The sequence below is a fragment of the Euprymna scolopes genome, chromosome 28 (genome assembly GCF_053919585.1).
Source record: "Euprymna scolopes isolate OS-2025 chromosome 28, ASM5391958v1, whole genome shotgun sequence".
Classification (NCBI taxonomy): Eukaryota; Metazoa; Mollusca; class Cephalopoda; order Sepiida; family Sepiolidae; genus Euprymna; species Euprymna scolopes.
This window is the reverse complement of record NC_136509.1, coordinates 55,464,356-55,491,396: the sequence shown is the minus strand read 5'-3', so window position 1 is coordinate 55,491,396 and position 27,041 is coordinate 55,464,356. Positions and strand designations below refer to the sequence as shown.

At 33.6% G+C, this 27,041-nt stretch overlaps 1 protein-coding gene across 2 annotated transcripts in view; it reads left to right on the top strand.

Annotated features, from left to right (window-relative positions):
- The window catches only part of LOC145249641 (hepatocyte growth factor receptor-like), a 247,124-nt gene that overhangs the window by 123,739 nt on the left and 96,344 nt on the right, over positions 1-27,041 (top strand). Inside the window, exon 2 of one of the 2 annotated variants that reach the window (XM_080111403.1) lies at positions 3,084-3,144. The exons of the other annotated variant lie outside the window; for it this stretch is intronic. The gene's annotated coding sequence lies outside the window, so the exon portion shown is untranslated. The remainder of the gene's footprint in view (positions 1-3,083; positions 3,145-27,041) is intronic. 2 annotated transcript variants of the gene reach the window in all.

Here is a 27,041-nt window from a genome sequence, read left to right as displayed (position 1 = left end):
TTCTACAAGAAAATGAAGTCCATCTCTCACCAGACTTGAACCCAATTGAAAATGTTTGGGGATGGATGACAAGAGAGGTTTATCGAAATGGCAAACAATATTCAACAAAAAATGAACTTCATGAAGCCATCTTCAGAAACTGGAGCAGGATCCCCCGCACCTTAATGGAAACCCTTATTTCTAGCATTCCCTAAAGAATTTTTCAAGTCATCAAAGGCAGTGGAGGTAGAACTCATTATTAAGTTTGATTGTTGAATGTTTTCGTACACTTTTTGTACAATTTAATAGCATTTTTGTCTCTGGTCTTATAATTTTGATCATGTGTAAAAAGCCTAATTTAATAAAAATGTAAATTTTAAAAATAAATCTTTGGAATGTAGCTTTTTGTTTCCATGACCTTTTAGATTGTAGTATTGGTAATCTTAAGTCGGAAGAGTTTAAAATCTATCCTTTAAAAAAGTTTTTTTTTTTAGAAGATTTTTAAATAGTCTTAAATTTTTGATCAGCAGTGAGGTGGGTGCACCACAACATAAAGAGTCAAGCAAAACGTGTGTAATATGTGCTATGGAATTAAAGTTCTCACAAGGATTTAATTAAATAAAAAATGAATAGCTTTACTGTTTATTTATTTTACATAGGAATGACCACTTATCAAGGCCTGGAGGCCATTTGAGGATAAGGGTTAATGAGTGTACAGTAGTCGATGGGACAATATCGGTGCAATCGTCAGTAGTGGAAATTTGGTCAATTGGATTACTTAAGGAGTCTCATCAAGAACTTGTTTATATTGGACTTGAAAATGACCAAATTGTAGTTAGTTGGAAAGCAAGCAAACGGAAGAGAGTTCCATTGCAATTTTCTACTTCTTATTTACATGGACTTGATTTTTCAACCCAAAATAATATCAAAAAATAATAAACTACACTCAAATGAAGAATGAATACGGGTCGCTTATCACATTTTCAACCAAACAATTGCAATCACGAAAAATAAAACCACACACAACAAACGTCTAATTAAATAAATTGCAGAAATGATGTGAGTAAAAACCTTGAAATAAAGTCTGTGTGTTTTCAATCTATGATTTTATCTTACTACTTAGATGCATCGTCATTTTAATTTTACCGTGATATTTTCATGTGTTAAAAAAAAGAAAAAAGGTTGAGTTAAAATTTTTTTGTGAAAATGGGGGACTTAAATTGCATAAAATAAGGCAGTTCTCTAAACAATCAACTTAATAACAATAATGTCAGAATTGTTTCTATTTTTTGGAATTTTTGCGATAATTCTAAAATTATGAAAAAAAAAAGTTTTTTATTTCTTTTTTTTTTTTTTTTTTTTTGCCAAGAATTTTGAAACCTGTGTAATGTATTGCTTTCTTTTGTTGCTTTTCTACCCATCCCATCTGACACCTCTCCCAAAAATCTTGATCCAATTTTGTAGATTTTCAATATGGCAGTCATTTTATCAAATGAAAGAAAGATGGAGAGATTTGTTTCATAGATCAAAATATACTGTCAACACATTCTTTCTATTATTTTTATTTTTGTCGTTGGACATTTTACATTTTCATGGCTCGTGTCAAGTGTCGTCTCACTAAAATTAGTTTGTGTTTCTATGAACTTATTCTGTTCACACATGCAAGTGATTGGCCTCATCTAGTTGGTGAGTCGAAGCAAGATTGCGGGAAGAGAGAGAGGACTTCTTTTCATACACTTGGCGGGTGGTGCCCCCCCCCCTCTTTCAAGCATTCCAGCTACCTTTTTAGTCTGATAGATGCCGAGTCATCCTTATTTAATTTAGTTGCTTTGAAGTTCTTCATCTGGAAGTTAGAAAAATATCTTTTCTTCATCTACTAAAATACAAGACAACTTCACATGTATTTGCATATGTTTTTCTCGTGATTATGTGACTTATAGATTGACAGTTTTTATATACTGTCAATCGATTATCTATTATAAATGAATAAGCAATAACGTAAATAAAACGGAATTTGAAAAATCTAATTAAAAATAATTTAATTACGAAATTTAATCAACCAGGCTGCATTTCGGTTTATTCCTAACAATTCAGCCATTTTAATATTTTGTTAATAGGTAAAAAAAGTTGAATGGATTAGTTTCGTGTAGTAATTTGGTTCTGATAATAAGTTAAGGACCAAGTGATAGCAATGGTTGTTCATAGCTGGTCTTGATTCCTCTCTACACAAGGGTAACCCATGTGACAAAATCCTTATAACCAAACAGGTTGCAAAAAATGTTGACTCGGAGTATAAGTAGTGTAATGGATATCAACTTTAACAATATAAGAACAATTTACTTGTTCTTATATTGTATATCCTCATTGCGACTGATGAATCAATCAGTGGGTGTGGTTGAAATGCCATTGACAACTCTTAAAGTTGGATTCTGAAGAATTCATGACGGCTTTTTCGCATGGAATTTGTTGGTTGAAATACTTAAAGAAATGCCCTCTTTCTACTGAATGAAACAAACTCAACTATTGTTCTCATAACATAATTTGGCAGGGGGTTAGAGGGAGGGTATAAAGAGAGACTACCTCGGCTTCCTTTAACTACTCACTTTTTTTTTTATATCTACTACGATTTGCTTCCCAGCCGGTTTCTCTTACCTAGAAAACCCTTTTTCAACTTTTGCGATGATGTAGTCCTCCTCGTGATTCACACTTTTCACACTTTTTTTTACATGTTTTGCCATATTTGACCTTCCAACCTCATTAGACAATTCTTTTCCTTATTTTTGAAAGTTTTTGAGGATATTCAAATCTAAACTAATAATCATTTCATGCTGAAATACTAAAACTTCAATATACGACACATTGTCAATTCAAAAAGATAACGTATGCCTGACTTATGGATATACACATTTGTCAGTATATTCTTCTTTTTTAATAAGATAATGTTTAGCAGTGAAAACGTTATTTCAAACTGAAGCGTGATGAATCGATGGGCGGACAGACTTAGACATTTGTGGTCACATCTAAAAATGCAAATCTGTAAAAAACAACAAAAAAAAAACTAAATTCGACATGTTTTTCAAAACGTAAATTTCTTTTATTTTTAGGTGGAAAACGTGAAACTAGTTTTGCAAAAGAGGAGATCAAATTTCTAAAACAATTTAATTTGTGAGTATTCTTTGAATTTTATCTTATTTTTCAATTTTCTTTTTTAGGGTAAAGTTATTTGGATGTTTGTAGAATATTTTGAATAAAAATATAATTTCTAATATGTTTGAAAAAATATTGTCATGAATCTTTTAAGATATTCAATAAATAAAATGCAAATAATCTAACAACAGATGAAGTACAATAAACAGCAGTTGTAGATGTAACAAATATTTTATTTAGAACAAAACTATTGAATGTTCATTGCAGCAGTATGAGGAAAATTCCGAGTTGCATCATCATCATCATCATTATTTAATCGATATGATGATGAAACAAGTACAAGAGACAATTTTATCAACAATAGTAATAGTTTATAAAGCTGCTTGTTTGGCACAGGGATGCAACATTTCAGCGATGGGACAGAGGTTGGAGCTTGGTTGATAGTGCGAGACCAACTCAGTTTTTTTAAAGCACTAGTGACTAGTGACAGATGTACCAGCCCAGATGTGGCAACAATATTCCATGCATGGGCAAATTATAGCTTTGTAGAGATAAAAGATATTCTCAGGTTTGAATAATTTTCTAACATGGTAGAGAGAGCCCATAGTAGCCTTAACCATATCCTCAATGTATTTGTTTCAAGTAATATTGCCTGCGAATGTTAAGCCGAGGAATTTGAATGAAGTGCTTTCAGGTAGTGTATTATTAGTCATAGCAATGGTTGAGAAGGTTTGTAATTATTAAAAGAAAGCTTTTTTTTTTTACATGGAAATCACCACTTATCAAGGCCGGAAACCACTCGGGGATAAGGGTTATTGTGTGTATAGTAATCAATGAGATAGTATTGTAGTAATAGTTAGTATTGGAGACTTGATAAAGTGTCTTACTTAAGGGGGCGATTAATCAGGAATTTGTTTATGTTGGACTTGAAGACATCCAGTCAGGTGGGAAACAGGCAAACGGAAGAGAATTCCACAGGCGTGCACTTCTAAGAAAGAAGCTTTGTTCATGGTATCTACATTTTGGTTTAGGCACAGATAAAGAGTGGGGAAAATTACTGACAGTGGTTTTAGCTAGACAGGTGTTTTTCGTGAAAGATTGGCAAGGGTGGACAAGAGATTGGAGCTCGGACAAGTACTTGCCATGGAAATAATGATAAACAAAGACAGGCTCACAACATCTTTTCTGCGGGAGAGAGGTTGCAGGGAAAGGAAAAGGGCATCCCCCACTAAGCCACAAAGTCTATTTTGTACTCTGTCAAGGCAGGATAGGCTGTTTTTAGCAGCTCCTGTCCAGATGTGGCAGCAGTACTTCATCTTTGGGCATACTTGGCTTTTATACAAATAGAGAATTGCATCAGTAGTGAGATATCTTCTGGAGCTGTAGAAGGCTCCTACCATTTTCCCCGTGACCCAGGCAACAGACTTGATATACGTGTTCCATTTCAGGTTAGGAGTAAAGGTCAAACCCAGGAGCTTGTCAAAACATGAAGCCTGCCCAAGACGAGAGCCATCCATTTCAATTGAGGCTAGATGGGGAGCAGAGCGTTGATGTAAAGATAGGAGCTTGGTTTTAGATGCATTAAAAGTAACCAGCCACCTCTTCCCCCACTGTACCACGTGCTCAAGATCAGAGTAGAGAGAATCAGAGAGAACTTTGTCATTTACGACCTTTGATGTATTGCCATAGATGGTCATGTCATCAGCATAGATGTCAACGAATGATTTATGTATGCGTTTTGGGAGATCATTGATGTAGATCAGGAAGAGAGTTGGACCTAGGATGGACTCCTAAGGAACTTCAGCATTAATACTGTGGGCCTCTGATTTCTGCCCATCAACCACTACTCTTATAAGCCTATCAGAGAGAAATGATTTAATTATTGAGAAAACATTTCCAGTTATACCGTAGCTGGAAATCTTATGAAGTAGGCCCTTATGTCATGCCTTATCGAAAGCCTTTGATTTGTCAAGAGCAATTGCCCTAGAAAGGAAACCTTTGTCAAGAGATTCACTAATCCTATGGGATATAACCGTTAGCACATCTGCTGTAGATCTAGCAGAACGGAAACCATATTGCATGTCACTAAGGAGGTTATTTCTGCTGAGGTGGTTGACTACTTCTTTATTTAATATGGATTCCAGCAACTTACTCATGACACACAGGAGACTTATTGGTCTGTACTGAGAGGGAGATGACTTATCACCTAAATTCTTAAATACAGGGCATACTGACGAGGTTTTCCAGAGTGTTGGAAAGCACTTCTCCTTAACGCAATGCTTAAACAGTTTTGTAAGTATGGGGGCAAGTTCTGGTCGAAGCTGTTTCAACCCTATAATTGGAATGCCGCCTGGGCCAGTTGCTTTACTGGAATCAAGGTTCTTGATTAGCTTGGCAACCTCACGCACAGATATTTGTATATTGCATAGTGTGTTGTCTGTTATAGGAGGAAATACGAGGAGTTGATGCCTTTCATCGCAGAGGGTAGAATTAGCTGCAAAGTTCTTGGCAAATAGTTTGGCCTTGTTTGATGCTGACGAGATGACCTCAGGTCCATTGATGATGGTTAGGATAGCACGCACACTTCTGTTAAGGATCCTGTTTGCTATTTGGCAAAACTGGTGGAACCAAGCCGCTGCTCAGCTACTTTGGATTTAACGGACTGAGCATATAGCTCTCTTGCATTTTTTATTACTCTTTTACAGTGGTTGCTGGTAGTTCTGAAAGCAGCTTTAGTCTCAGTACATCTATTACATAGCTATGGAAAAAGTGATTTCTGTGCGCAATGGCAGCAGCACATTCTGAGGAGAACCATGGCTGGCTGTTAGGTTTTTGTTAGAATTTTTTGGATGGTATGAATCGGTTTATGCCTACAATTAACCATTCGGTCAGGTCTGATACTATAGAGGACACATCCTTTTTAAACATGGAATGCAGAGGTAGCTCAGATATGAATGTGCGGAAGTTATCCCAGTCTGCAATAGAGTATTGATATACAGGTGGAGATGCTTAATCTTGGTATCATTGAATGTTGCTATCGATTGATGTCCTCATTCCACTATAGACTGGATGTCTTCCCCTTAAGTTTCAGCCATGTATTCATTTGTTTCCCTCTCATTTCTGCTATAGAGCATATTTTATCAGGGAGAACAATATGAATATGAGGAATAATAAAGGTCCAACAATCGAACCTTGTGGCACATCCACATTTATATCATGTATGACCATCGAAAACAACATGGATTTTTCTCTTATCTAAGAATAGTTTGACTATATTAAGTATTTGTTCAGTAATACCATATGATTTGATTTTCGTGAGAAGACCATTATACCATAATCTGTCAAAGGGCTTAAATATATCTGGGACTACTGCACTAGCCTCCTTTGCCTTATCCAGTGTGTAGTATATACGATCAAAGATTGCAGTTAAGATATTTGCGGTAGAACAGACTTGCCTAAATCCATACTGCCAGTCAGAAAAAAGTTTAGTACCTACTAGCAGAGAGACCCGACTTTGCCCGGGATTAAATGATGATCAACAAATATTTCACAATCTTATATTTTTATTGTCATCAAAATTTGGTGAAATCGTCCATTTTTCAATCAAATTGATTCATTGATTGTGAAGCATCATGGTGCACCGAGAACTTATGAAGAATTCTTGGTAAAATTATTTATAAAAAAAAAAAATAGATGACTTAAGTGCCATCAGCTATAATCGAAACCAAAACTTATGAAGAATTCTTGGTAAAATAATTTATTACAAGAAATGGAAGTCCATAACAATTAAACGACAGTCACTCGGATGTAAATGTGACACACAAAATAAATAACACACGCTAATCTAATAATATATAGCTATAAATATATAGGAATATGTAGGAAGAGAGTTGGGCCCAGGATGGACACTCAGGGGTCCATCCTGGGCCCAACTCTCTTCCTGATCTACATTAATGATCTTCCAAATCACATCCTTACATCATTCATAGACATTTATGTTGATGACACTACCACCTATGGTAGCACATCAAAGACTGTAAACGACCAAGTTTTCTCTGATTCTCGCTCCTCTGATTTGGAGCAATGGGGAAAGAGATGGCTGGTTACTTTTAATGCATCTAAAACCAAACTTCTCTCTTTAAATCATCAATGCTCTGCTCCCCATCTGGCATCAATTGAAATGAATGTCTCCCGCCTTGGGGAGGCTTCATGTTTTGACAAGCTTCTGGGCTTGACCCTTACTCCTGATCTGAAATGGAACGCATAATCAAATCCATTGCTAAGGTCGTTGGAAAAATGATGGGATCCTTCTACTGATCCAGTAGATATCAGTTGTCTTGGAGTCAAAATATCTAACCCTTTTAACTCTACATCCACAGAAGAATTTCCCCTTATTTTGATTTTTATAGAGGGATTTTGAATGAAGGATTTTGATTTCAGACATTAAAAACATCAGACATTTAGGCTGATATCGGCCTTGTATTTTAGAAAAAGATTTTTTTTAAAGTTTCAAAAAGAATGATATAAAATGTTATTGGGAAATTAAGGAGACAGAATTTTAAAATTAAATCAAATAAACAACTTTACGATGCTTAGTAAATAAGTAAAGAATTCAGAAAAATAAAAATCTTAGTATTTGTCCTTTTTGCATTAACTCTGCCATGGACAATATTTCTAACAAAAGGAGGAAGAATTGCTGTTTTCTTGGTCGGTTGTTACTTTGAGTGAGTGTTATGTGAAGATTTTCAATCCTTTCATCATCTTTCAACTGTCAATCCATCCATCATAAGATTATGATGGTTTTTGGGTCTTCGTAAGTGGTTATTCATTAGTAAAAAAAATATCACTTTTAATAATTCCCTTCCAACTATGGATTAAATAATAATATAGATGAGACGTTCAAATCTTAGTTGTGTAACTAGTTTAAGGAAAAACTCTCAAATCCTGTACTTGGACAATACCAGATTCATCATTTGTCCTTTTATAGACAATTACTGGGAGTATCCATTGTCTCTCCAAACTGAAAGGAGGCACTTTTTCTTTTGCCTACAACTTGTCATTTTGGCATGACCCAGCTTCATATATTAAATCCCTCGATTAAGATATATTTGAATTCCTCCTATTTGAATTCCTATCATTAAGATATCTTCTAATTCTTCATATATTAAATTCCTTGTTAAGATATATTTTAATTCATTTTGGATTATATTTATAGGGCCAAACTCTCAAGTTTTTAATTTAGATATTTACAAAAAATGTGTAGAATTTTTTTCTTTTCAACAAATAATTTTATCCTATTGTGAACATAAAATCATTTATTAGCAATCTAACATTTTCTAAACTTTGCGAAGGGGGGGGGATCTTGGTGGTCAGAAATGATGACCTTTTAATTTGATACTTGCTTCAATTTTCGCTGATAATTGTTTATGTCAAGGTCAAATGCATCACCTGATGACTGTAACCCAGGTTGGATCTTGCCTTCTATTTTATTGACCTTTTAACAAATAAAATGGAAACAATAAAAGATTTGTTGAAGGTCAAAAACTGACCATAGAAATACCCCTTTTCTTCTCTAATCACCATAATCTCACTGATCTCAAGTGACCATTAAAATTCACGAGGATGACCGTAGATCAAATATTTTTTTAAAAAGATTATTGGAATTTTTTGTGGAGAACAGTTCCCCTTACCTATTCACATATACTATTTTTGTGATTTTAATTTCAATACTTTACGAAATGTGTCTGATGATTTTTATGACGCGTGTTCTTTCGTTGAATTATCTTTCCAAAAATGTGAAGGTTTTCTTACATAAACTCAAGAGAAAAAGAGGGTTTAAATGAGTGAAAACATTTATACATAACCAAACAGCAGCGTCTTTATAGTCAACCAAACAAGCAACACTTTGCGACTATTATCACTGCTGATAAAATGTAAAAATCAAAGTAAAACAACTCCAGGGCAATATCAAATCAGCATAGCTAGTAAATATTAAATGGGTATTCTAATACTTTATTGCATTTTCACATGTGATCATCAGAAATGTACAGAAAACTCAAGAGAAATGCAACTTTCTTTTTTGACTTTTGGTCCTTTCCATCGTCTGCTGCATAGATGATGTTTCTATAAAAACTATCCAATACTAAATACCAACAAGAAGTGAATATAGATGAATTAATTTTCGCTTCCATTATTTTTTCCTTTAGTCCTCACATTCCATGAGCTATATTTCTAATAAAGGGGAAAAATTGCTGCTTCCTGAGCCAGAATCTATTCATCTAACACTTTTTGTTGGCTAGTTTTTTTTTTGTTTGTTTTTCTCCATTGAGGTAACATGTTTTGTTCTTTATATCAAATGGCTTCATGCCTTGTCTAAAGTGATTTTCATTTTTTTTTAATCCGGAATTGAGAGAAACTCATAGAATTCCACAAGTTCTTGTACAATCTATTCACAATTTAAATGAGAATTGAACCCAAAAACAACACAATAATTTATAACAATGATTAACAGGGCAGAATTTACTGTCACAGATAAAAACGGTAAAAAAAAAAAAGTTGGATGTTTGTCCTCTTTTTTTTCTCTCGCCATTGTTACAATGCTTATTATTCCTTCATTTCTTTAGCGGCACTTGGGTCATCTTTAAACTTAAAATTAAACCAGGTAAATATGTTGTTATTATGTATCGACCCTTGATTGGACAAAAGCTCAAATCAGTATTTTTTTTTTTCAAACAATCAAAACACAAGAAATATTCAATCCTAAAATTTTGTATATACTATAAAAACCCAAACACAGTAATATAATCTCTTTTTTGTGGGTTTTTTTTTCACAAACATATGTGCATGCATTACAATTCAACCTTTGAGACCCAAAAGGCTCTCGGCAGCTGCACACATATCACAAGGGACACACACAAACTTCTGCACACCCACTAAAGTAAACGCAAATTATTTACTGAATACATATACACCGTTCGTACATACACTCTCTTACTGACAAAACAGATATGCTAATAGACATACACGTCTATTATGCCTATTCTATTTACACACAAAAAAGCACAGCTGAAACGAACATGTATACTCAGTTTCTCCTCTCACCCAGGAACTCAATTCATCGTTCATTGCTTTAATAATTTATTGAATAAAATTTAATAATTTATTTAGTAATTTAATAATTTATTGAGTAAAATTAATCTTGTATAAATATACTTTTTATTTTATTTGGTTTTGTCTTTCTCTCTACAAGAAATATCAAAAATAAAATAAGTATTTTCAATTCCGTTTCTGAATTTTTCAGATGAGGATTAATTATTCGTATGATTCGGATTCTTTGGACTACTGTTCTCATCTAGAGTGTTATGTTCACAACGTTTCGGTCGATGAAACCTTCGGCCTTCCACATGTGTATAGGTTTAAAGCTCCTAAAATTCATATTAGAATTGTCTGCAAGGAACCGTGACATAATGGATAAAGTACTTGGTGAGATTCAATTGTAAAGTTACACTCTTCTGAAAGTTGAAGGTTCAATCCTCAGAATACTCAAAATAAAATTACAAATTACTTAGGACTTCTACGAAAGTATTAAATAAAGCATTAAATAAAGGGTCCCATTTGAAATTCCATGCAAATGTCTGAGTTCAATAAGATACACCTGAAAAAGGTCGGAGGTTACATCGACTAAAATGTTAGATAAGAACAGTAGTCCAAAGTATCCAAAAATATGAGTATTTTCAATTTTTCCTAGAATCATCTTCTGGTTATTCAGTTAAAATGAAAGAAAAATGTCAATGTTCGAATAGTTTGAAGATGATTCTAAGTTTTGGTTCTTTCATTCAAAACGGAAATTGTAGAGAAGCAGAAAATATTTAAGTGAAAAATAATGGCACCATGTTGTTTGTGTTCGAAAGCACATCATAAAACGTTTACTATATTAGACTTTTAGGTGCACGGAGCATCAAAATCATTCTTTTTTTTTTTTTTTTTCTTAATAAAAATGCGAATATTGATGCTCCAGCATTACTTTTTGACATGACACACAATAGATTAGTGTATCATAAAGTTTTTTAAACTCTTTAAAATCTCTATTTATATTTATGTGTACAGGATCCACTCCTAAACTAATTATGAATTTGGAACACAGCTGATAATCTAAAGAAATCCAAATGTGGGTTTTATGTTGTTTAATTTAGTTTTATAAAACTGAGGCGAAAGTGCTTCCTGGAAATTCAGGTACCTCTGATTTTGTAAAATTTTAACAATATGTATTGGACATTAATCAATAAATATCCCTAAATTTCAGTTTCTTTAGAGTATTTTAAATGTTTTTTTTTGTGGAAATAATAAAAGCACAACTTATTTATAAATTCAAATATATCTGATTGGCACTGAGTTTGATCCAGAATTCTTAGACACCAATTAAGCAAGATTACCTGTAGATTTCAATTTCTTAAGTCTTAAAATTTAGACATTTTCTTGAATTAAAGTAATTTAATATATTTTGATTAAAATTGGAATAAGAATTCTAGACATAAAGTTTAGTATCATTATATCTTGATTTTAATCTTCATAGTCGGACATAAAAGTGGTGTAAATTCAAAGAATACATTTTACCTGGCCTGTGACTAGTATTCTTGTAGTTCTTTACTAGCATAGAGATCCAACATTGTTCGGGATTGAATGTTCCACCTGAATACTTTTACTGCCATCGAACTTGGTGAAATAAATGGATTGTCTGCTCTAGTTAGGAACCTCCCCGCAGTGTACAAGAATGAAGTTTCACATGCCGCCGGACCCCCCCCCCCCATGCAGTGACTTAGTTCACAGTACATTGTAGTCTACATTGCACTGTAGAGAATCTACTGTTGATGTTATAAAATTATTTTTACATAATGATTTGAATCAAAATTAAACACACAAAAATCAAGTATCATGGTTCAATTGTATTCTAAAAAGAGCCATCAATGTCAAATGCGCCTCTGTCTTATAAAAGAATCTGCAGTTGATTTTATAGGTTGTGTTTTTCTGCTTGTGGGGTGATAAAACTTTACAATTGCACTTGTGATTATAAAAGTGTTAACTTTGGTCAAAATTGGACTTCCTTTTTTAATCGGATTTTTTGATTATCTATTTTTTTATATTTATTGGAAACATTCCAATACAAAACCTACATAAGAACATTCCCAAATATATCAAGTACCTTCATGTAAAATTTTTTCAGACTTGACCCAGCCGTTTCAGAGTCCATAGGGAACGAATTCTCACACACACACGCACACGCGCACAGACTTCCTTTTATATAAGAGTAGAGATAATTCATAAAAATGTATGCAAATTTAAATTATTTTATATACGTTAAGGGGATTTTTAATTATTATTGAAACATGCATACGTACACTATTTGTAAATAGAACTACTTGTATCTGCCTGGTGTTGCCCAGGGGTCCTTTTAGTTTTATTTTTGTTTCCGTGTTTTTAAATTATACCGTTTTTAATTTTGCTGAATAATTAATCTAAGTCCATTGAGATTTTCAGTTTCTTTATATTGGTTTATTCGCGCTAACAATTTATAAACAACAGCTGTTAAAAAAATAGTTGTTTTTTTTTCCATTTATAAAGTTAAACATTTTCTTTGCATTTTTTCTTTGTTTAATTTTGTTTCGAACATAAAAATGAACATTTGCCTGAAGTTCTGAAAATTTTCACCATAAAGCCAATGGCTTCATACTTTTCATTGTGCAACCTAAGAAACGTGACATCCTTCTTTAAAGTGAAAATCTCAAATTTGTTTTAGCCTTGCGTTAATGGTATGCATCTGGATCTCGTCTGTCTCACTGTTTTTTTTGTTTCTCTCTCTCTCTCTCTCTCTCTCTCTCTCTCTCTCTCTCACACCCACACTCTCTCTCTCTCTGCACTTAAATAATCTCATAATTTTAATGGTTCAGTGAAACCGTCCCCTGCTAGTGTATCAAATCTGCCCATTAAAACAGTGAGCGTTGAGGATGCATGCAGTGAAGGGAAATGAGAATGATATAATGAATATGTAATGTGAGCGCTAAAGACCGGCTTAGATCTGATGACCTCATAGGAAGATTAAATCTGGACGTTTTAGGAAGAAGGTGTGCAGAACAGAAAAGGGTAAAGATTTGGTCAGAGAATTTCTAAAAGCCATCAATATATGTCAGAAGAAGAAGAATTATTTGTACTCACTAGGAGTTTTCACACAGGTCATCATCAGCGATTACTCATTGGCAACAATCGGTGGTGTTCCCTGGAGTCTGGGTAACAACAAGTCGCCCCAAATTTTCTGTACTCGCCACCTCAATAACATTTGCAAATGAATTTGTGTTATCAAAACGGCCATTTATCAATGATTTCTCGCTGGCAACAACCATTGACCTTCACTGGAAATTAGATGGCAACAAGCCTCCCCAAGGTCCTAGTCATCTTCATACTTGTCTAGTGAAGGTCTGGTTAGTGCTTTCTCTTCTCAGCCTTCCCATCTTCCTTGGTCTTTTACGACTATTTGGCGTAGCACCAGTCGATGCTGCACTACAATTTATTATTATTATTATTATTATTATTATTATTATTATTATTATTATTATTATTATTATTTACATTTTCGATTTGTGGGCATGATAGGGAGTGACAACTTGTTTGTTTTTACATAAAAGTGTGAATACTTAATGATAAAGAGTTGATATGCCGTAAAATTTGGGAGTGTGGAGTAACCTTTTTGTTGCCATTACTAACGGATGGTATTACCTATTAGGGCTTCATCTTAAAACAAATATTTCCTCGTTATGACATTAAAGCTACATCCAGTGATAGGACTCCAGTTGAAGGAGGGTCCTGGTGCAGCACACACTTTGGACAGGCTTAGCTATTTTCCGGCAAAGAAGGAAGTTTCTAGGGAATATTAAATTCACAAGAAGTCTGCAGTGGCTTATTGGAAACAGAGTATAACACATACATTCCCATCATGAATTTACACTTCTACTTAGTCATGGCTGACAAAAGAACAATCTACCACAGTTGATTAAATAAAGTGTTCAGTTCGAGGTAACATATAGATTTCCAAGTTTGAAAAGATGTACTAGAAGATTGGAGACTACATTGGACGTAAAAATAAGAATTAAGGTGAGACTCATAGTTAAATAATCTAAATACATACGACCATAAATATTTGATGTCACCAACTTTTACCAAAATGTTTGCATTCAACAATAATCTAAAAAGTCAATATGCCATGAAAAACAATTTTGACATTTCTGATTGTTAGTATTCAAAGCTAGCACTTCCTTGCACCACAGCCCCACAACTCCTCCACCTCTCCCACACACAATGTCTCACATGTGTCCCTAGAAAAGTAGACCTTTTACAATTCATTCATCTTTCTTTCTTAATAAGTGGTTATAGGTTATGCTGACATCTGCTCCCACTCCAAATTCAAGACCCAGAACACCCTCAACCCCACCCCTCATCCAATTGCCTCCCCTGAATCCACTCAACAAGAAGGTCATGCTTGACCTTCTGATCAATAGGATGAGCTTATTAAGTGAGGAGGGAAGGTTTTGATGATGGGTCCTTACATGTGCTTGACCACCCTCCTCTTTCACTTCCTAAAATTGGAGGGGTGAAAGAGACTGCCAGCTTCAGTACAACCAATTGTTTCATTCAGTTGCTTGTAAATCTTGATATAATTACTTTGAGCTAGTGTAATCCTTCATCTACTGACCAACTCATTTAGAGGAGGGAGCACTAAATCCTCCAATCCCCATTGTTTTAGGGGTGGAGTGGTGATTTCCTCTTCTTTCCACATAAAGATTTCTAGTAAGACCTCATTCTCTAGTCTGGGTTTCAGTGTCTAGACATGAGGAGCATAATAAAAAAAAAAAAACAGTGAAAGATTACAGTTACATTGGAATTATTAGGATTAACTACTTTATTACATAAGATTTCTTTCTTTTTTTCTTCCTCTTATTGGAATTTTCACACCAGTCGTTATCAGTGATCTCTTGTTGGTAAAAAAAAAAAATAATTGATACCCCCCCCCTCCCTGGAGCCTGAATGACAAGTTACCCCAGATTTCTAATGCTCTCCATTTCTTTCCATCACCAGTGCAACTTAGTATTCTCGCACCAGAGGTTTTTTTTTTCTTTGACTTTTACCCAAGTCATCTCAATTCCCTTGTGTTTCCTTTAATTCCAGTTGTGTTTCGCTCCAGTAATTTAAAAAAAAATTATCTGTTTATCAGTATCATCTAGTTATATGGGATGGTTTCTACACTGTAGGATTTTTCTTATTATGTCATCTGTTTTCATTAGTGCCATGGTTTTATGTTGGTAATCCTCTCTTTGATTTCAATTTCTTCAAAGATTCTTTTTCCAGGTTTTTCAGAACTGTTCCTATAGTAGTTTCCATGTTTTATAGTTTAACCAACTCTTTGGCAAGTTCCATATATTTACTTGGATTTTCTTTTCTGCTGTCTTGAACTTCACTCTGTGATCAGCTGGTAGGATTAATCTATATAATATTTTGTATTCTGCTTATTCCTTCCTTAGTGATATAATCCCAGTAAGGGGATATACATCGTTTGAAGCAGCTGAGCGGTCTTGATTCAGTTCGGATAATAAATCTGGTGTGTCACAGTGCAGAACGAGTGTCATAGTAGAGACAGGGGTGATTAGCATGAGACTTGCATACCTTTTGACATCTCTCCCAAATGTCTATACCAAACAGTATTTATGCCTTAACCAGCCAATCACAATATTGTAGGAGGAAAGACCCGGATGTATTTATATTCATTACATCAGTTAGTCCATACGTTACACTTTGAAAACAAGGCTACATTAAGGATGGGAGGCCTATTCTTATATTCTTGTCCAGATTGGACTTCTTAAAGCCAAATTTTGCGAATTTGGCTTTTTTTTAAAGCAATTTGGCCTTCATTAAAGTGGTCAGTATCATCCTTTGTATGTAGTGCATAGTCATGAGTTTCCTTGTCTTTTGTTTGAGATGCCTCAATTTTTCTTTGGTCTAAGCTATAAATGATTGGTCTTTTTAAAGCCAAATTTTGCGAATTTGGCTTTTTTTTTTTTAAAGCAGTTTGGCCTTCATTAAAGTGGTCAGTATCATCCTTTGTATGTGGTGCATAGTCATGAGTTTCCTTGTCTTTTGTTTGAGATTCCTCAATTTTTCTTTGGTCTAAGCTATAAATGGTCCAGAGTATCTTACTAGTGACACTGCCCATGTGTTTATACTTTTAATAAGGTTTCTACTATATAGTTTAGTTTCGAGGAGTTTTCTTGTTCTTCTCAGGTATTCCTTTCCAATTTTCTCTTTCATTTTTATTTTCATGGTGTCTGTTTCCAGAACGCCTAAATATTTGTAGCTATCATGTTCACCTAGTGCTCTCATCTCCATTTGGTTGGGTAGTATCATACCATCCATTGCTTCCAGTTTTCCCCTTCTCATGATCAGCTGTGCACACTTTCCCAAAGCAAATTCCATTCGGATATCTTGACTGAAGATTCTGGTTGTGTTTATTAGCGTCTCTAATCCCTTCTTGGCTTTTGCAAACATCTTCAGGTTATCCATGTACAATAGGTGGTTCATTCTTTAATCTGTATTAGTGAACATGTCCGGCTTGGCATTTTCTTAGTATATTGTTAAGAGGCATTATGGCAATGATGATCAGTAGTGGTGATAGGGAATCATCTTGGAAAATGCCTCTTTATATTTTAATCTCTGTTATGTATTGTCCATCAGCTGTCAGTTCAAGTCTCCATGTTTTCATTGCATTTTCGATTAAATTGATCATCTTGCTTAGTATTTTGTAAATTTTCAGCCATTCAATTATCCATGCTTGTGGCATTATTATTATGATTATTTTTTTCTTTAATAAAAATGCCAATAAAATTATGCAAATCTATTATCTAAAATTCTTAGAGTTCAAGAATTCCAATAAATTTCATGGAATTTCCAAAGGCCTTTCTAATATATAGCATTTGAGTTGAAACAAAACTCAATTGACTTTTTCTTTTTCCACTTAAGAGATCAAACTTCAGATTTTAAAGAAAATTCTTTTCTTTTTAAGGAAAACCAGCTTATTTTTGTTTTGTTTTTTCTATCTCAAAGTTTCCTATTTTGGGTTGGAATCAAATTTATTATTCGTCTCAAGCGAATAATTTTGAAAAAGAACTTTTTTTAAAACGTCTGTAAAGTTGGAACTTCTATGTTTATAAATGGCTAAAAAAGAGAAAAAAAGTTTGTGCAACAATAGTAAAAATTGTTCTCTCATAAAAATGGCAAAAAAACTCGAAAAATGATCCGTTTGCTTCCTTTGTATGGTACAGGATGGTGAAGTGTGACGGAGGTTGGTGGACATGTGGTGTTTTAGTAACGATTTTTCTTTAAAGAAACAAGCTGGAAATTTCTCGTGAAAATTGATCACCTAATTTCACTTCAATTCCAACCTTTTCTCTCTCTGTCTCCTAAAGAGTCCTTGTTACTTGAAAAACACACCCTTGTATGTACAATCTTTAAATGCATTTGCTTACAATTAAAATACAAGACAAATTCTTCTACTATTTAGTTTTAATAACGGTTTTTGTTGTTTTTTATTCGCTTTTTAGCAATTTTTTTTTAAATCTAGTGAATTCTAGACCTCTCATTCCATTGTCCTTTCTTCTAATCATTAAACTACATCCATAAAAAAAATCTTATGCACTTTTGTATTTTATTGAGAGGAAATGTTTTTAAAATACAAGGTGGTTAAATTTATTTTTTTCAATTAAATTTACAAATTTATTTAAACAATAATTTAACATTATTAAATTTTTCCATTTTGCTATTAATTACTTAATAAATTTCATTTTGCAGTTAAGGTTTTTTATTTGTTGTTTTTCATACTTATCCTTTGGGATGGGGTCAGTATATTAATTTCTGTTCTGTTTTCAGTAGGACGATTTTTATTTTTGCCCCATCCAGAGTGTTTCTTTTTGAGAAAATAGATATACCCCACATAAAACACTGACCTTGTGTCTCCTTATGGGTAGTCCTGTAAATAGGAACTTTTAAACTTTTAGTTGTTAAAGTATCTCCGATTTGCATGAAATGTAGATACCAGAAACCAACCAATAAAGAAAGATTCCAAAAATTTCAAGATCATCTAAGTATTTTCAATGGATGAAAAGGGATATAAAAGTCAAATAAGTCCCAAATTTTAACATATCTTATGTCCTTTCTTTTACATGAATTCATATTTCGTTTGTTTTTCTATCTTAAAGATTCCTTAAATTTTATCTATTAACTATTTTTTAAATAACAAATGTTAAATTTCTCAGCAACTTTTTTAACTAATTTTACTTGTTTACAATATAAGCAGCACTACTACTTCAGTCAACTTCTGCTTGTATTCACTTGAACTAAATGAGTTTTGTGGCAGAATTTGTGAAACGGAGCAACATTTAGAAACGATAAATGTGTAAAACATTTAGTATGAACAACTACTCACATGAAGAATATACATACACTTGTGTGCGATCTTAGGAAATTCTGTGGTTGCTTACCATATTCTCTTTCTTACCATAAAAATACGTTTTAGATAAATATCCTTTACCGAATTTGGTCATTTTAGTAAAATATTTTGTGCTTCTGTCTTCAAGAAAGATTCGTCAGTCTCCATTTTGTATCAGGTTTCAAGATTAAGTTTTTCAGAACCATTTGATACCAAACTCCCTTCTGGGATACTGCTTTCCCAACTGTACTGATATGCAGAAGTTCAAGTGTAATGTGAACAAACATCTTTCTACTCATCTCCATTCATAATGCCCCCGCAAATTGTCCCTGATAGTAGCCCCCTACTTCAAACTGGCACTTGCCTTGTTTGGGGTGAAGATTGAATAAAAAAAATTTTTTAAAGCGAACTGACGAATCTTTCTGTAATGACCAGCTAGAATTAATCTTAAATCCAGGATTACCAGAGTGACAAAAGCCAGGTGTCTGCAAGAGATACTGTAATGTATAATATTAAAATGATATATACTAGCAGAACCTATGGCAATTCCGTGGAATAAGAAATATAGTTAATCAATAAATATGTTTTGATTAATATGATAGATTTCTGGATAATGCAAAACATTAGTTTTGTTTTTGTTTTTTTTGACAGAAAACTAATAACACACAGCAAATATGAGGTTATTAACATTTCTATGAAAATAGTGTCCATTGTATTTTAGATATAGAATTGCCAGATTGACCTTTTTATAGCTAAATTTCAAGAATTTAGCTTTTTTTTAAGCGGTCTGGCCTTAAAAAATTGTATTTGGCCTTTTTCAAAGTGTAACATATCGAGTAAGGAAGCAACAAACGGAATATTATATTGTAGACCCGACAGTCGAGCATATTAATGTTTTTTTCAAGTAGCTTGCGCTATATACTACACACACGCATGCACACACACACACACACACACACGTACATTTTATTGAGACGTAGAGAGGATTTAATTGGATGTTATTTTCTGTCGTAACAGTCCTCTAATTTTCCTATGAGCCTTCCTTAAAAAGAAGTTGCCGATTATATTGAATGTCAGTGTTCATAAATTGTGTCCTATAATGGGATTGTTACGATTATCTGAAATGGGTCTTATCTCTATTACATCTTGTCACACTAAACTTCGCTTCCCCTAATTTTGTGGGGTGAGAACTGCTTCAATTTTTTTGAGTTGGATATTTTTAAAATTCAGATCAAGTCACACATTCTTCTCTTATCATTATTATTCTTGTTGTTGTTATGTATTCACTTGAAGTTTTTATCAGTAAGTGCTCACTAGCAATAACAAGTGGTGTTCCCTGAAAGTAGAGTGACAAAAGTCTCTCCAGATTTTCAGCACTCTCCTTCTGTTTCAATAGCAATTGCAAATTATTTTGTTGTTATCGTAACAACTGTTTAGCATTAAGGAGACGGCTCATCAAGAACTTGTTTACGTTGGACTTTAAGACGACCATATTGTAGTCAGCTGGAAAACAGGGAAACGGAAGACAATTCCACAGGTGTGCAGTTCTAATAAAGAAGCTTTGTTCATGGAATCTACGTTTAGTTTTAGGCACAGATAAAGAGTGGGGGAAATTATTGATAGGGGTTTCAGCTATACGAGTGTTTCTTGTGAAAGTCTGGCGAGGGAGGACCATAGATTGGAGCTCAGATGTGCACTTGCCATGAAAATAACGATAAAGCAGAGACATGCTCGCAACGTCTCTTCTGTGGAAAAGAGGTTGCAGGGAAGAGAAAATGGCATCTCCCTCTTGGCTATGAAGTCTATTTTCAACTCTGTCAAGGCAGTATAAGGTGCTTCTAGCAACCCCTGTCAAGATATGGCAACAGTACTCCATCCTTGGAGTTTACAGGTAGAGAATTGCATCAGCAGTGAGATATCTACTGGGTCAATAGAAGGATCCCACCATTTTTCCAGCAACTTTGGAAACAGATTTAATGTACGTATTCCATTTCATATCAGGAGTAAATGTCAGACCCAGAAGTTCGTCAAAACATGGAGCCTACCCAAGATGAGAGCCATTCATTTAAATTGAGGCCAAATGGGGCTCAGAGCGTTGATGATGTAAAGATAAAAGTTTGAATTTAGATGCATTTAAATTAACCAGCCACCTCTTTCCCCATTGCATCATGTGCTCAGGGTCAGAGGAGAGAGAATCAGAGAATTTGATCATTTACAGACTTTAAAGTGTTGCCATAAATGGCCGTGTGATCAGCATAAATATCTACAAATTAAATGATCTCAGGATGCGATTTAGGAGATCATTGATGTAGATCAGGAAGAGAGTTAGGCCCAGGATAGACCCCTGAAGGACTCTAGCATTAATACTGATTTCTGCCCATCAATCACTACGCTCATGAACCTATCAGAGGGAAATGATTTAATAATTGAAAAGACATTTCCAGCTATACCGTAGCTGGAGATTTTGTGGAGCAGACCTTTATGCCATACCCTATCAAATGCCTTTCATATGTCAAGAGCAATTGCTCTAGAAAGGAAGCCTCCATTAAGAGATTCACTAATCCTATGATTTAACAGTTAGCACATCAGCTGTAGATACAACAGAACGGAAATCATATTGCATGTCACTGAGGAGGTTTTTATTCATTTGTCGACAGAAAACCAACCGTTCTTGGGTTTTGTCTGTTTTGTATTATACATTTCTTGGTTAAGTTTTAATTGGTTGTAGGACAAAAACCCACCTGACAAAAATTATTACAAGCTTACAACAACAACAGCAGCAACAACAATAATAATAATAATAATAATAATAATGATAACAATAATAGTAATAAAAACAATAATAATAACAATAATAATAACAACAACAATAATAATAATAAATAATAATAATAGTAATAATAAAGCGGCTGCTACGATAACGCAAATCCATCTGTAATGGTTATTTACAGAAGTGAACAATACTAGAAAACTGAGGAGACTTTTTGTCACTCAGACTCCAGAGAATGCCACAAGTTGTTCTCAACCTGTATGACTACTCCTAGTGAGTAAATAATAACTAGCAGGACCTGTGGAAATTCCACAATGGACTAATTCATATGTAATATATTGATGTTGGCATTCTGTAAATGTTTAGCATCAATGGAGACGCTCTGATATTATTGTAGCTCTTTTGTTAAAACTGCAAAAGTATTTATCTAAGCTAGTAGGGACGCCCGGCATAGCCTGGTCATAGTAAGTACTCTTAAATATGATATTTTAATTCTTGCAGATTTCGTATATATTATTACAGTGTTAATGTTCTATCGATTTGAAATATATATATATATATATATATATATATATATATATATATATATATATATATATAACTTGAGTTCTTTTAGCTATAATCGAAACCGAAACCAAAACTTATAAAGAATTCTTAATAAAATTATTTATAAAAAAAATAGATTACTGGAGTGCCATCAGCTATAATCGAAACCGAAACCAAAACTTATGAAGAATTCTTGGTAAAATTATTTATTACAAGAAATGGAAGTCCATAACAATTAAACGATAGTCACTTGGATGTAAGCGTGACACACAAAATAATAACACACGCACTATCCTATTAGTATACAGATAATATAAATTTTTGGATTATAAAAGAAAAAATACAGAAATAAATGACAACTTTGGATCCTTAAATAAGCTGAATCTCCAAATGCTTCAAAAGTAATCCAATGCATGTTATATGGTGAATTTTATGGAGTTATCGATGCACAACTGATTGAAAATTGCTCAATACTTTACAATAAATCTGAATCATATAGAACTAGAATTGTGTCTATTGTAGTTACTGAGGATCATAAGATTTTTGAAGATCAGCATGTAGAGCTTGCTGTCTTAAAACGTGCTTTAAGAAAGCAGGTCAAAAATAAAATGTCAGAAATTACAACAGGAACTGAAGTGCACTTTATGTGGCAGATACCTTTTGTCAAAAGCTGGTTTTGTAAATCATCTGAAATCACACAATCAAAGACAGGAACAACAGTCTTATGAGGAGGCTTTTACAGCATACCTGGCAATAGTAAGTTGTCAAATTTGTGGTCTAATCTGCAAATCTAAAAGTGGCCTGACACAACATTCAAGGATTCACAATATTATCATGCGCTCACTTTCATGTAGGACTAAAGATGGTTTAAAAAGTCACCTACGTGTACACATGTGCTCACTGAAGAGATGACAAACTTCTGTCAAGAAGTAGCAATCATCTTATATATATAGTTTTTTTTTGTTTTTTTTTGGGGGGGGGTATTTTTTGAAAGTTCCACATGTACTGGCTTGACTTGACTTGAGTTACTTGTGGGAAGATGTAACCCTATAACTCACCATGAGGTCATTTGTCGATATGAGCAGATTGGGTATCACTTTTTATTTTGTTAGAGAAACTTTGAAATAGTTGATTTCTAACAGTGCACACCCAGTTTATATCCAGATTGATTCTGCATGATTCTCAGGCGTCTGAGACAATGTAAAGTTTCGTTTCTCTTGCAGCAATTTATTAAAGAATCTGTTTTGTATACTGATTTGGGATGGGGGAGGTGAATGTATCGTTTGAAGGCAAAATTCTTTCTCCACCCGTATATGCAGCTGTTTTAGGGAGTTCTGCTCTAGTAATTAGCATCGGTCAAACAATACTTGCTAGTCTATCATGAACGGAAGTATCGCTTGATAAGGATCAGCGATCTGACAAAAGATGGCTTGTTAAGTTTTGAATTAGTTTACTTATTTTATTTTGTTTCAAACTGTTTCCATGAATTTGTTAATCAACATAACGAAAGGTTGGATTTGTTTTTGTTTCTATCATGTGCATGTGTCCGTCACATCCGTTAAAAGAAAACTGATATTCAAAATTAACTTATAAAACTTGGCCTTAGTTGAATGGCTGGCAATTCTGGTTATGGGGCAGATGGATTATGCAAAGTTATAAGTGATGACGGCAAATGTTCAATGTCGACAGAAAGAAACAGCATCTTCTTTCAGGCACATGTGATGGTGTATGGAAATGAACACTGACCAATGAAGATTAAGGATATGTGTTTTATGAAGAGAAATGATTTGAAAATGGCATGATCAATATGTAATGTGAATCTTTAAGACTCCTATTACACATCCATCACAGACTTAGATGTGATAATTCCCAGAAGATTAAATTTAGACAGTATAAAGAAATGTGTGTTGAACAGAAGACTTTCTTGGTTTGATTTCATTGAAAGAATGGGTGAGAGTTCTTGGATTATTGTATGTAGAATAGTTGCAGTGGCAGGGACAGTTCACAAGGGAAGGCCAAGGAAGACAAGGGAGGAAATGATAAAAATGAACTCAAAAGAAAGAGAGATAAATAATGACATGACCAAAGGTAGCTTGGAAGTTAATTTCTCAAAGTTTTGCATGTATGAGAGATTTGCATTTATGTTGCAGTAGTAGCAGTATTTACAGACTTCTGGCTTCATGGAACAAACATAACCGTGACGCCAAAAATTCACACCAGAAAAGACACAAACCTCTAATTGCACTGTACTTTGACAGAACATTCTGCTCACACACAAATGATGCTAGTTATCTAGTACCCAAGCGCTCATTGCAAATCACAATATTGTTCCTTTTTAGATTACTAAAGATGCCAACTACTTTGCATAAGCACATATTTGTAACCATCGTATTTTAAATCAATTTCACTCGTGTGCACATCTACTGTATCTTTGTAGTGACTGCTTATCTCATTGTCTCCTTGTAATATGAATGCAGTTTCAAACATCATTTGTCAAGTTAAGGATTAGTTTAGAGATTTTGTTTTTAAGTTTCCAAATGAGAATCAATGTATCATGCTCAAGTTTAAAATATTATTCTTAGATGAGTCAATGCATATCGATAAGTGAGTCTGTCTCCTTCAGACAAACTAAATGTAGCCTTAATTGTTTATGTAGTCTTGGCATTGGAAACCAACATAAAACACTGTCATGGATTACTAAACATAGCAACTGCTTATACACAGTCTCACAAATGTATTTTCACACATATTCCCAAACATGCCAAACAAAATAGCATTTTCTTTGTCTGAAAATTTTGAACTCATGTTCCAAATAGACATTTGGTGACCCGGTTATTTGTGGTCATCTTTAGGTTTCTTCCCATTAAGTTTAAAATAAAATTTTCGTTTGCATCTCCCATTAAGTTTGAAATAAAATTTTCGTTTGCATCTCCCTTTAAGTTTAAAATAAAATTTTCATTTGCATCTCCCTTTAAGTTTCAAATAAAATTTTCATTTGCATCTCCCTTTAAGTTTAAAATAAAATTTTCGTTTGCATCTCCCTTTAAGTTTAAAATAAAATTTTCGTTTGCATCTCCCTTTAAGTTTGAAATAAAATTTTCGTTTGCATCTCCCTTTAAGTTTGAAATAAAATTTTCGTTTACATCTCCCTTTAAGTTTAAAATAAATTTTTCGTTTGCATCTCCCTTTAAGTTTAAAATAAAATTTTCGTTTGCATCTCCCTTTAAGTTTGAAATAAAGTTTTCATTACTCAACATGCAAATAGAATGAACACATTTTAAAAATATTCAAACTTTAATTTTTTCTGAAATATTATGAACAAAACCACTATGGCTCCTGCTGATTGAATAATCACACAAAAATTTTCTGTAAAATAAATATTCAAGGATATTGATTAATTCCGTATTTGCCGTCATTTGTTTAGTTTGATATTTTATATGGTTTAAAAAATAACATATTTCAGCAACACGCATTTATTCATCATGTGAAAGCCAATTTTCAATATTTTTTTATCTTAACTAATTTGCTTCTGGTGGTTCAACGCTATTGAAATACTGACATCAGGTATCTAACATTTTAATGCGAGTTTATTCAACAATTGCTTTCAAACGTTTCAATTGTTAAGATTGTATGGCCATCCTGTGCCTTCATCTTCAAATCTCTCATTGTCATTACAGAATTTTTGCAATTACCGTCTCACTGTCTGATCAATTACGAATCCTTCTCCTAATTCTCAGTAAGATTTGAACTAATCCAAGAAAAGTATATGCATTTCTTCTTATTCATCTTCCTTGATTAAAATTGCATTCTGAAATACTGAATTGTTGGACAAAATTTGCAAAGCAAAATCAACTTTTGAAAACTGAGTGAAAAAATTAGTAGGATTTTCTTTTTTCCTCTAGCAATTTTGATTGCCCCATTTTGGTATCAAATGATTTGCTAAATTATTCAGTTCTGTGTATGACCTTAAAATGCAAATTGGCAAAGCTCCAATTTTGGAACTTTGTTGTGCAGCTATACCCTGTAGTTACCCAGAATGGTAATACCTGTTTAAGTACCATCTATGGATAAAATAGAAAATGTCTCTGCTAAACCGTCTCATTATGTTCAATTTGACCTCATACCTCCATCTCGAAATCTATTTTTCTAACCTATTTTATACTTACCCTATTTCCAAACCCTATCAATTACTCAAGCCCTTTAACCGTCCTGAGTATGACACAAAACGGCATTTAGTGTTGAGGTGAGTTGAAGGTTTGGAGTGGTAGTACCTGTAAGTGACCCATCAGAGCTGATTTAAATGGAAACTATTGCTTACAGATTATTCGTTTACAAAACAAATTAATCTACATATCTATAATATATGTAAAAACTTATTTAAAAAAAAACGATTTGGGCATAAAATGACTCAGCAATAGTTGGCATGCCAGAAGCCCAATAGTAACAAGTCTTTCCTCTGCCATTACAGTAGGTCAGTATAGAATCAGTGAAGCTAACTTGAATCTTTTGATTGGTCAATAAGTCAGTCAAGAAGTAATGAAGGTAAATTTAATCAGTGGCTGGTTGAAGGCAGCCATTTGCTTTTCTTTGTACTGAAGACATGATGTCCACTTATCTTGCCCTAAACTGAATCTACACACTTCCTTATCTCACCCAACGTTAATGGAATTTTGTTATCGTTCTTCTTTTTTTTCTTTTCCTCCTGACAATCAGCTGGCAAAATTCTATCATCTTATGTTTCCATCTCGAAATGAAACAAGCAAAAAAGAAAAAAAAATAGAATCTTCAATGTAGAACAATGCTAATAAGAATGTCCACTTGGGTAACATCTCACACATTTTTTTTTCCACTGTTTGGTCAGAGTTGGTACATCATACGACTCGAACAGCTCAAATACATTTTTTTCTGAAGAATCACCACTTATCAAAACCAAAAGCCACCCGAGGATAAGGGTTAATAAAATGAAATGATTGATAGCTGAGAAATGAAAATAATTGTGAGAGGACTGGGGAAAATTAATGGGATGAATCCAGTTTAAGTAGAAATGCTTTATAACAGGAATCTGTTGATATTTGA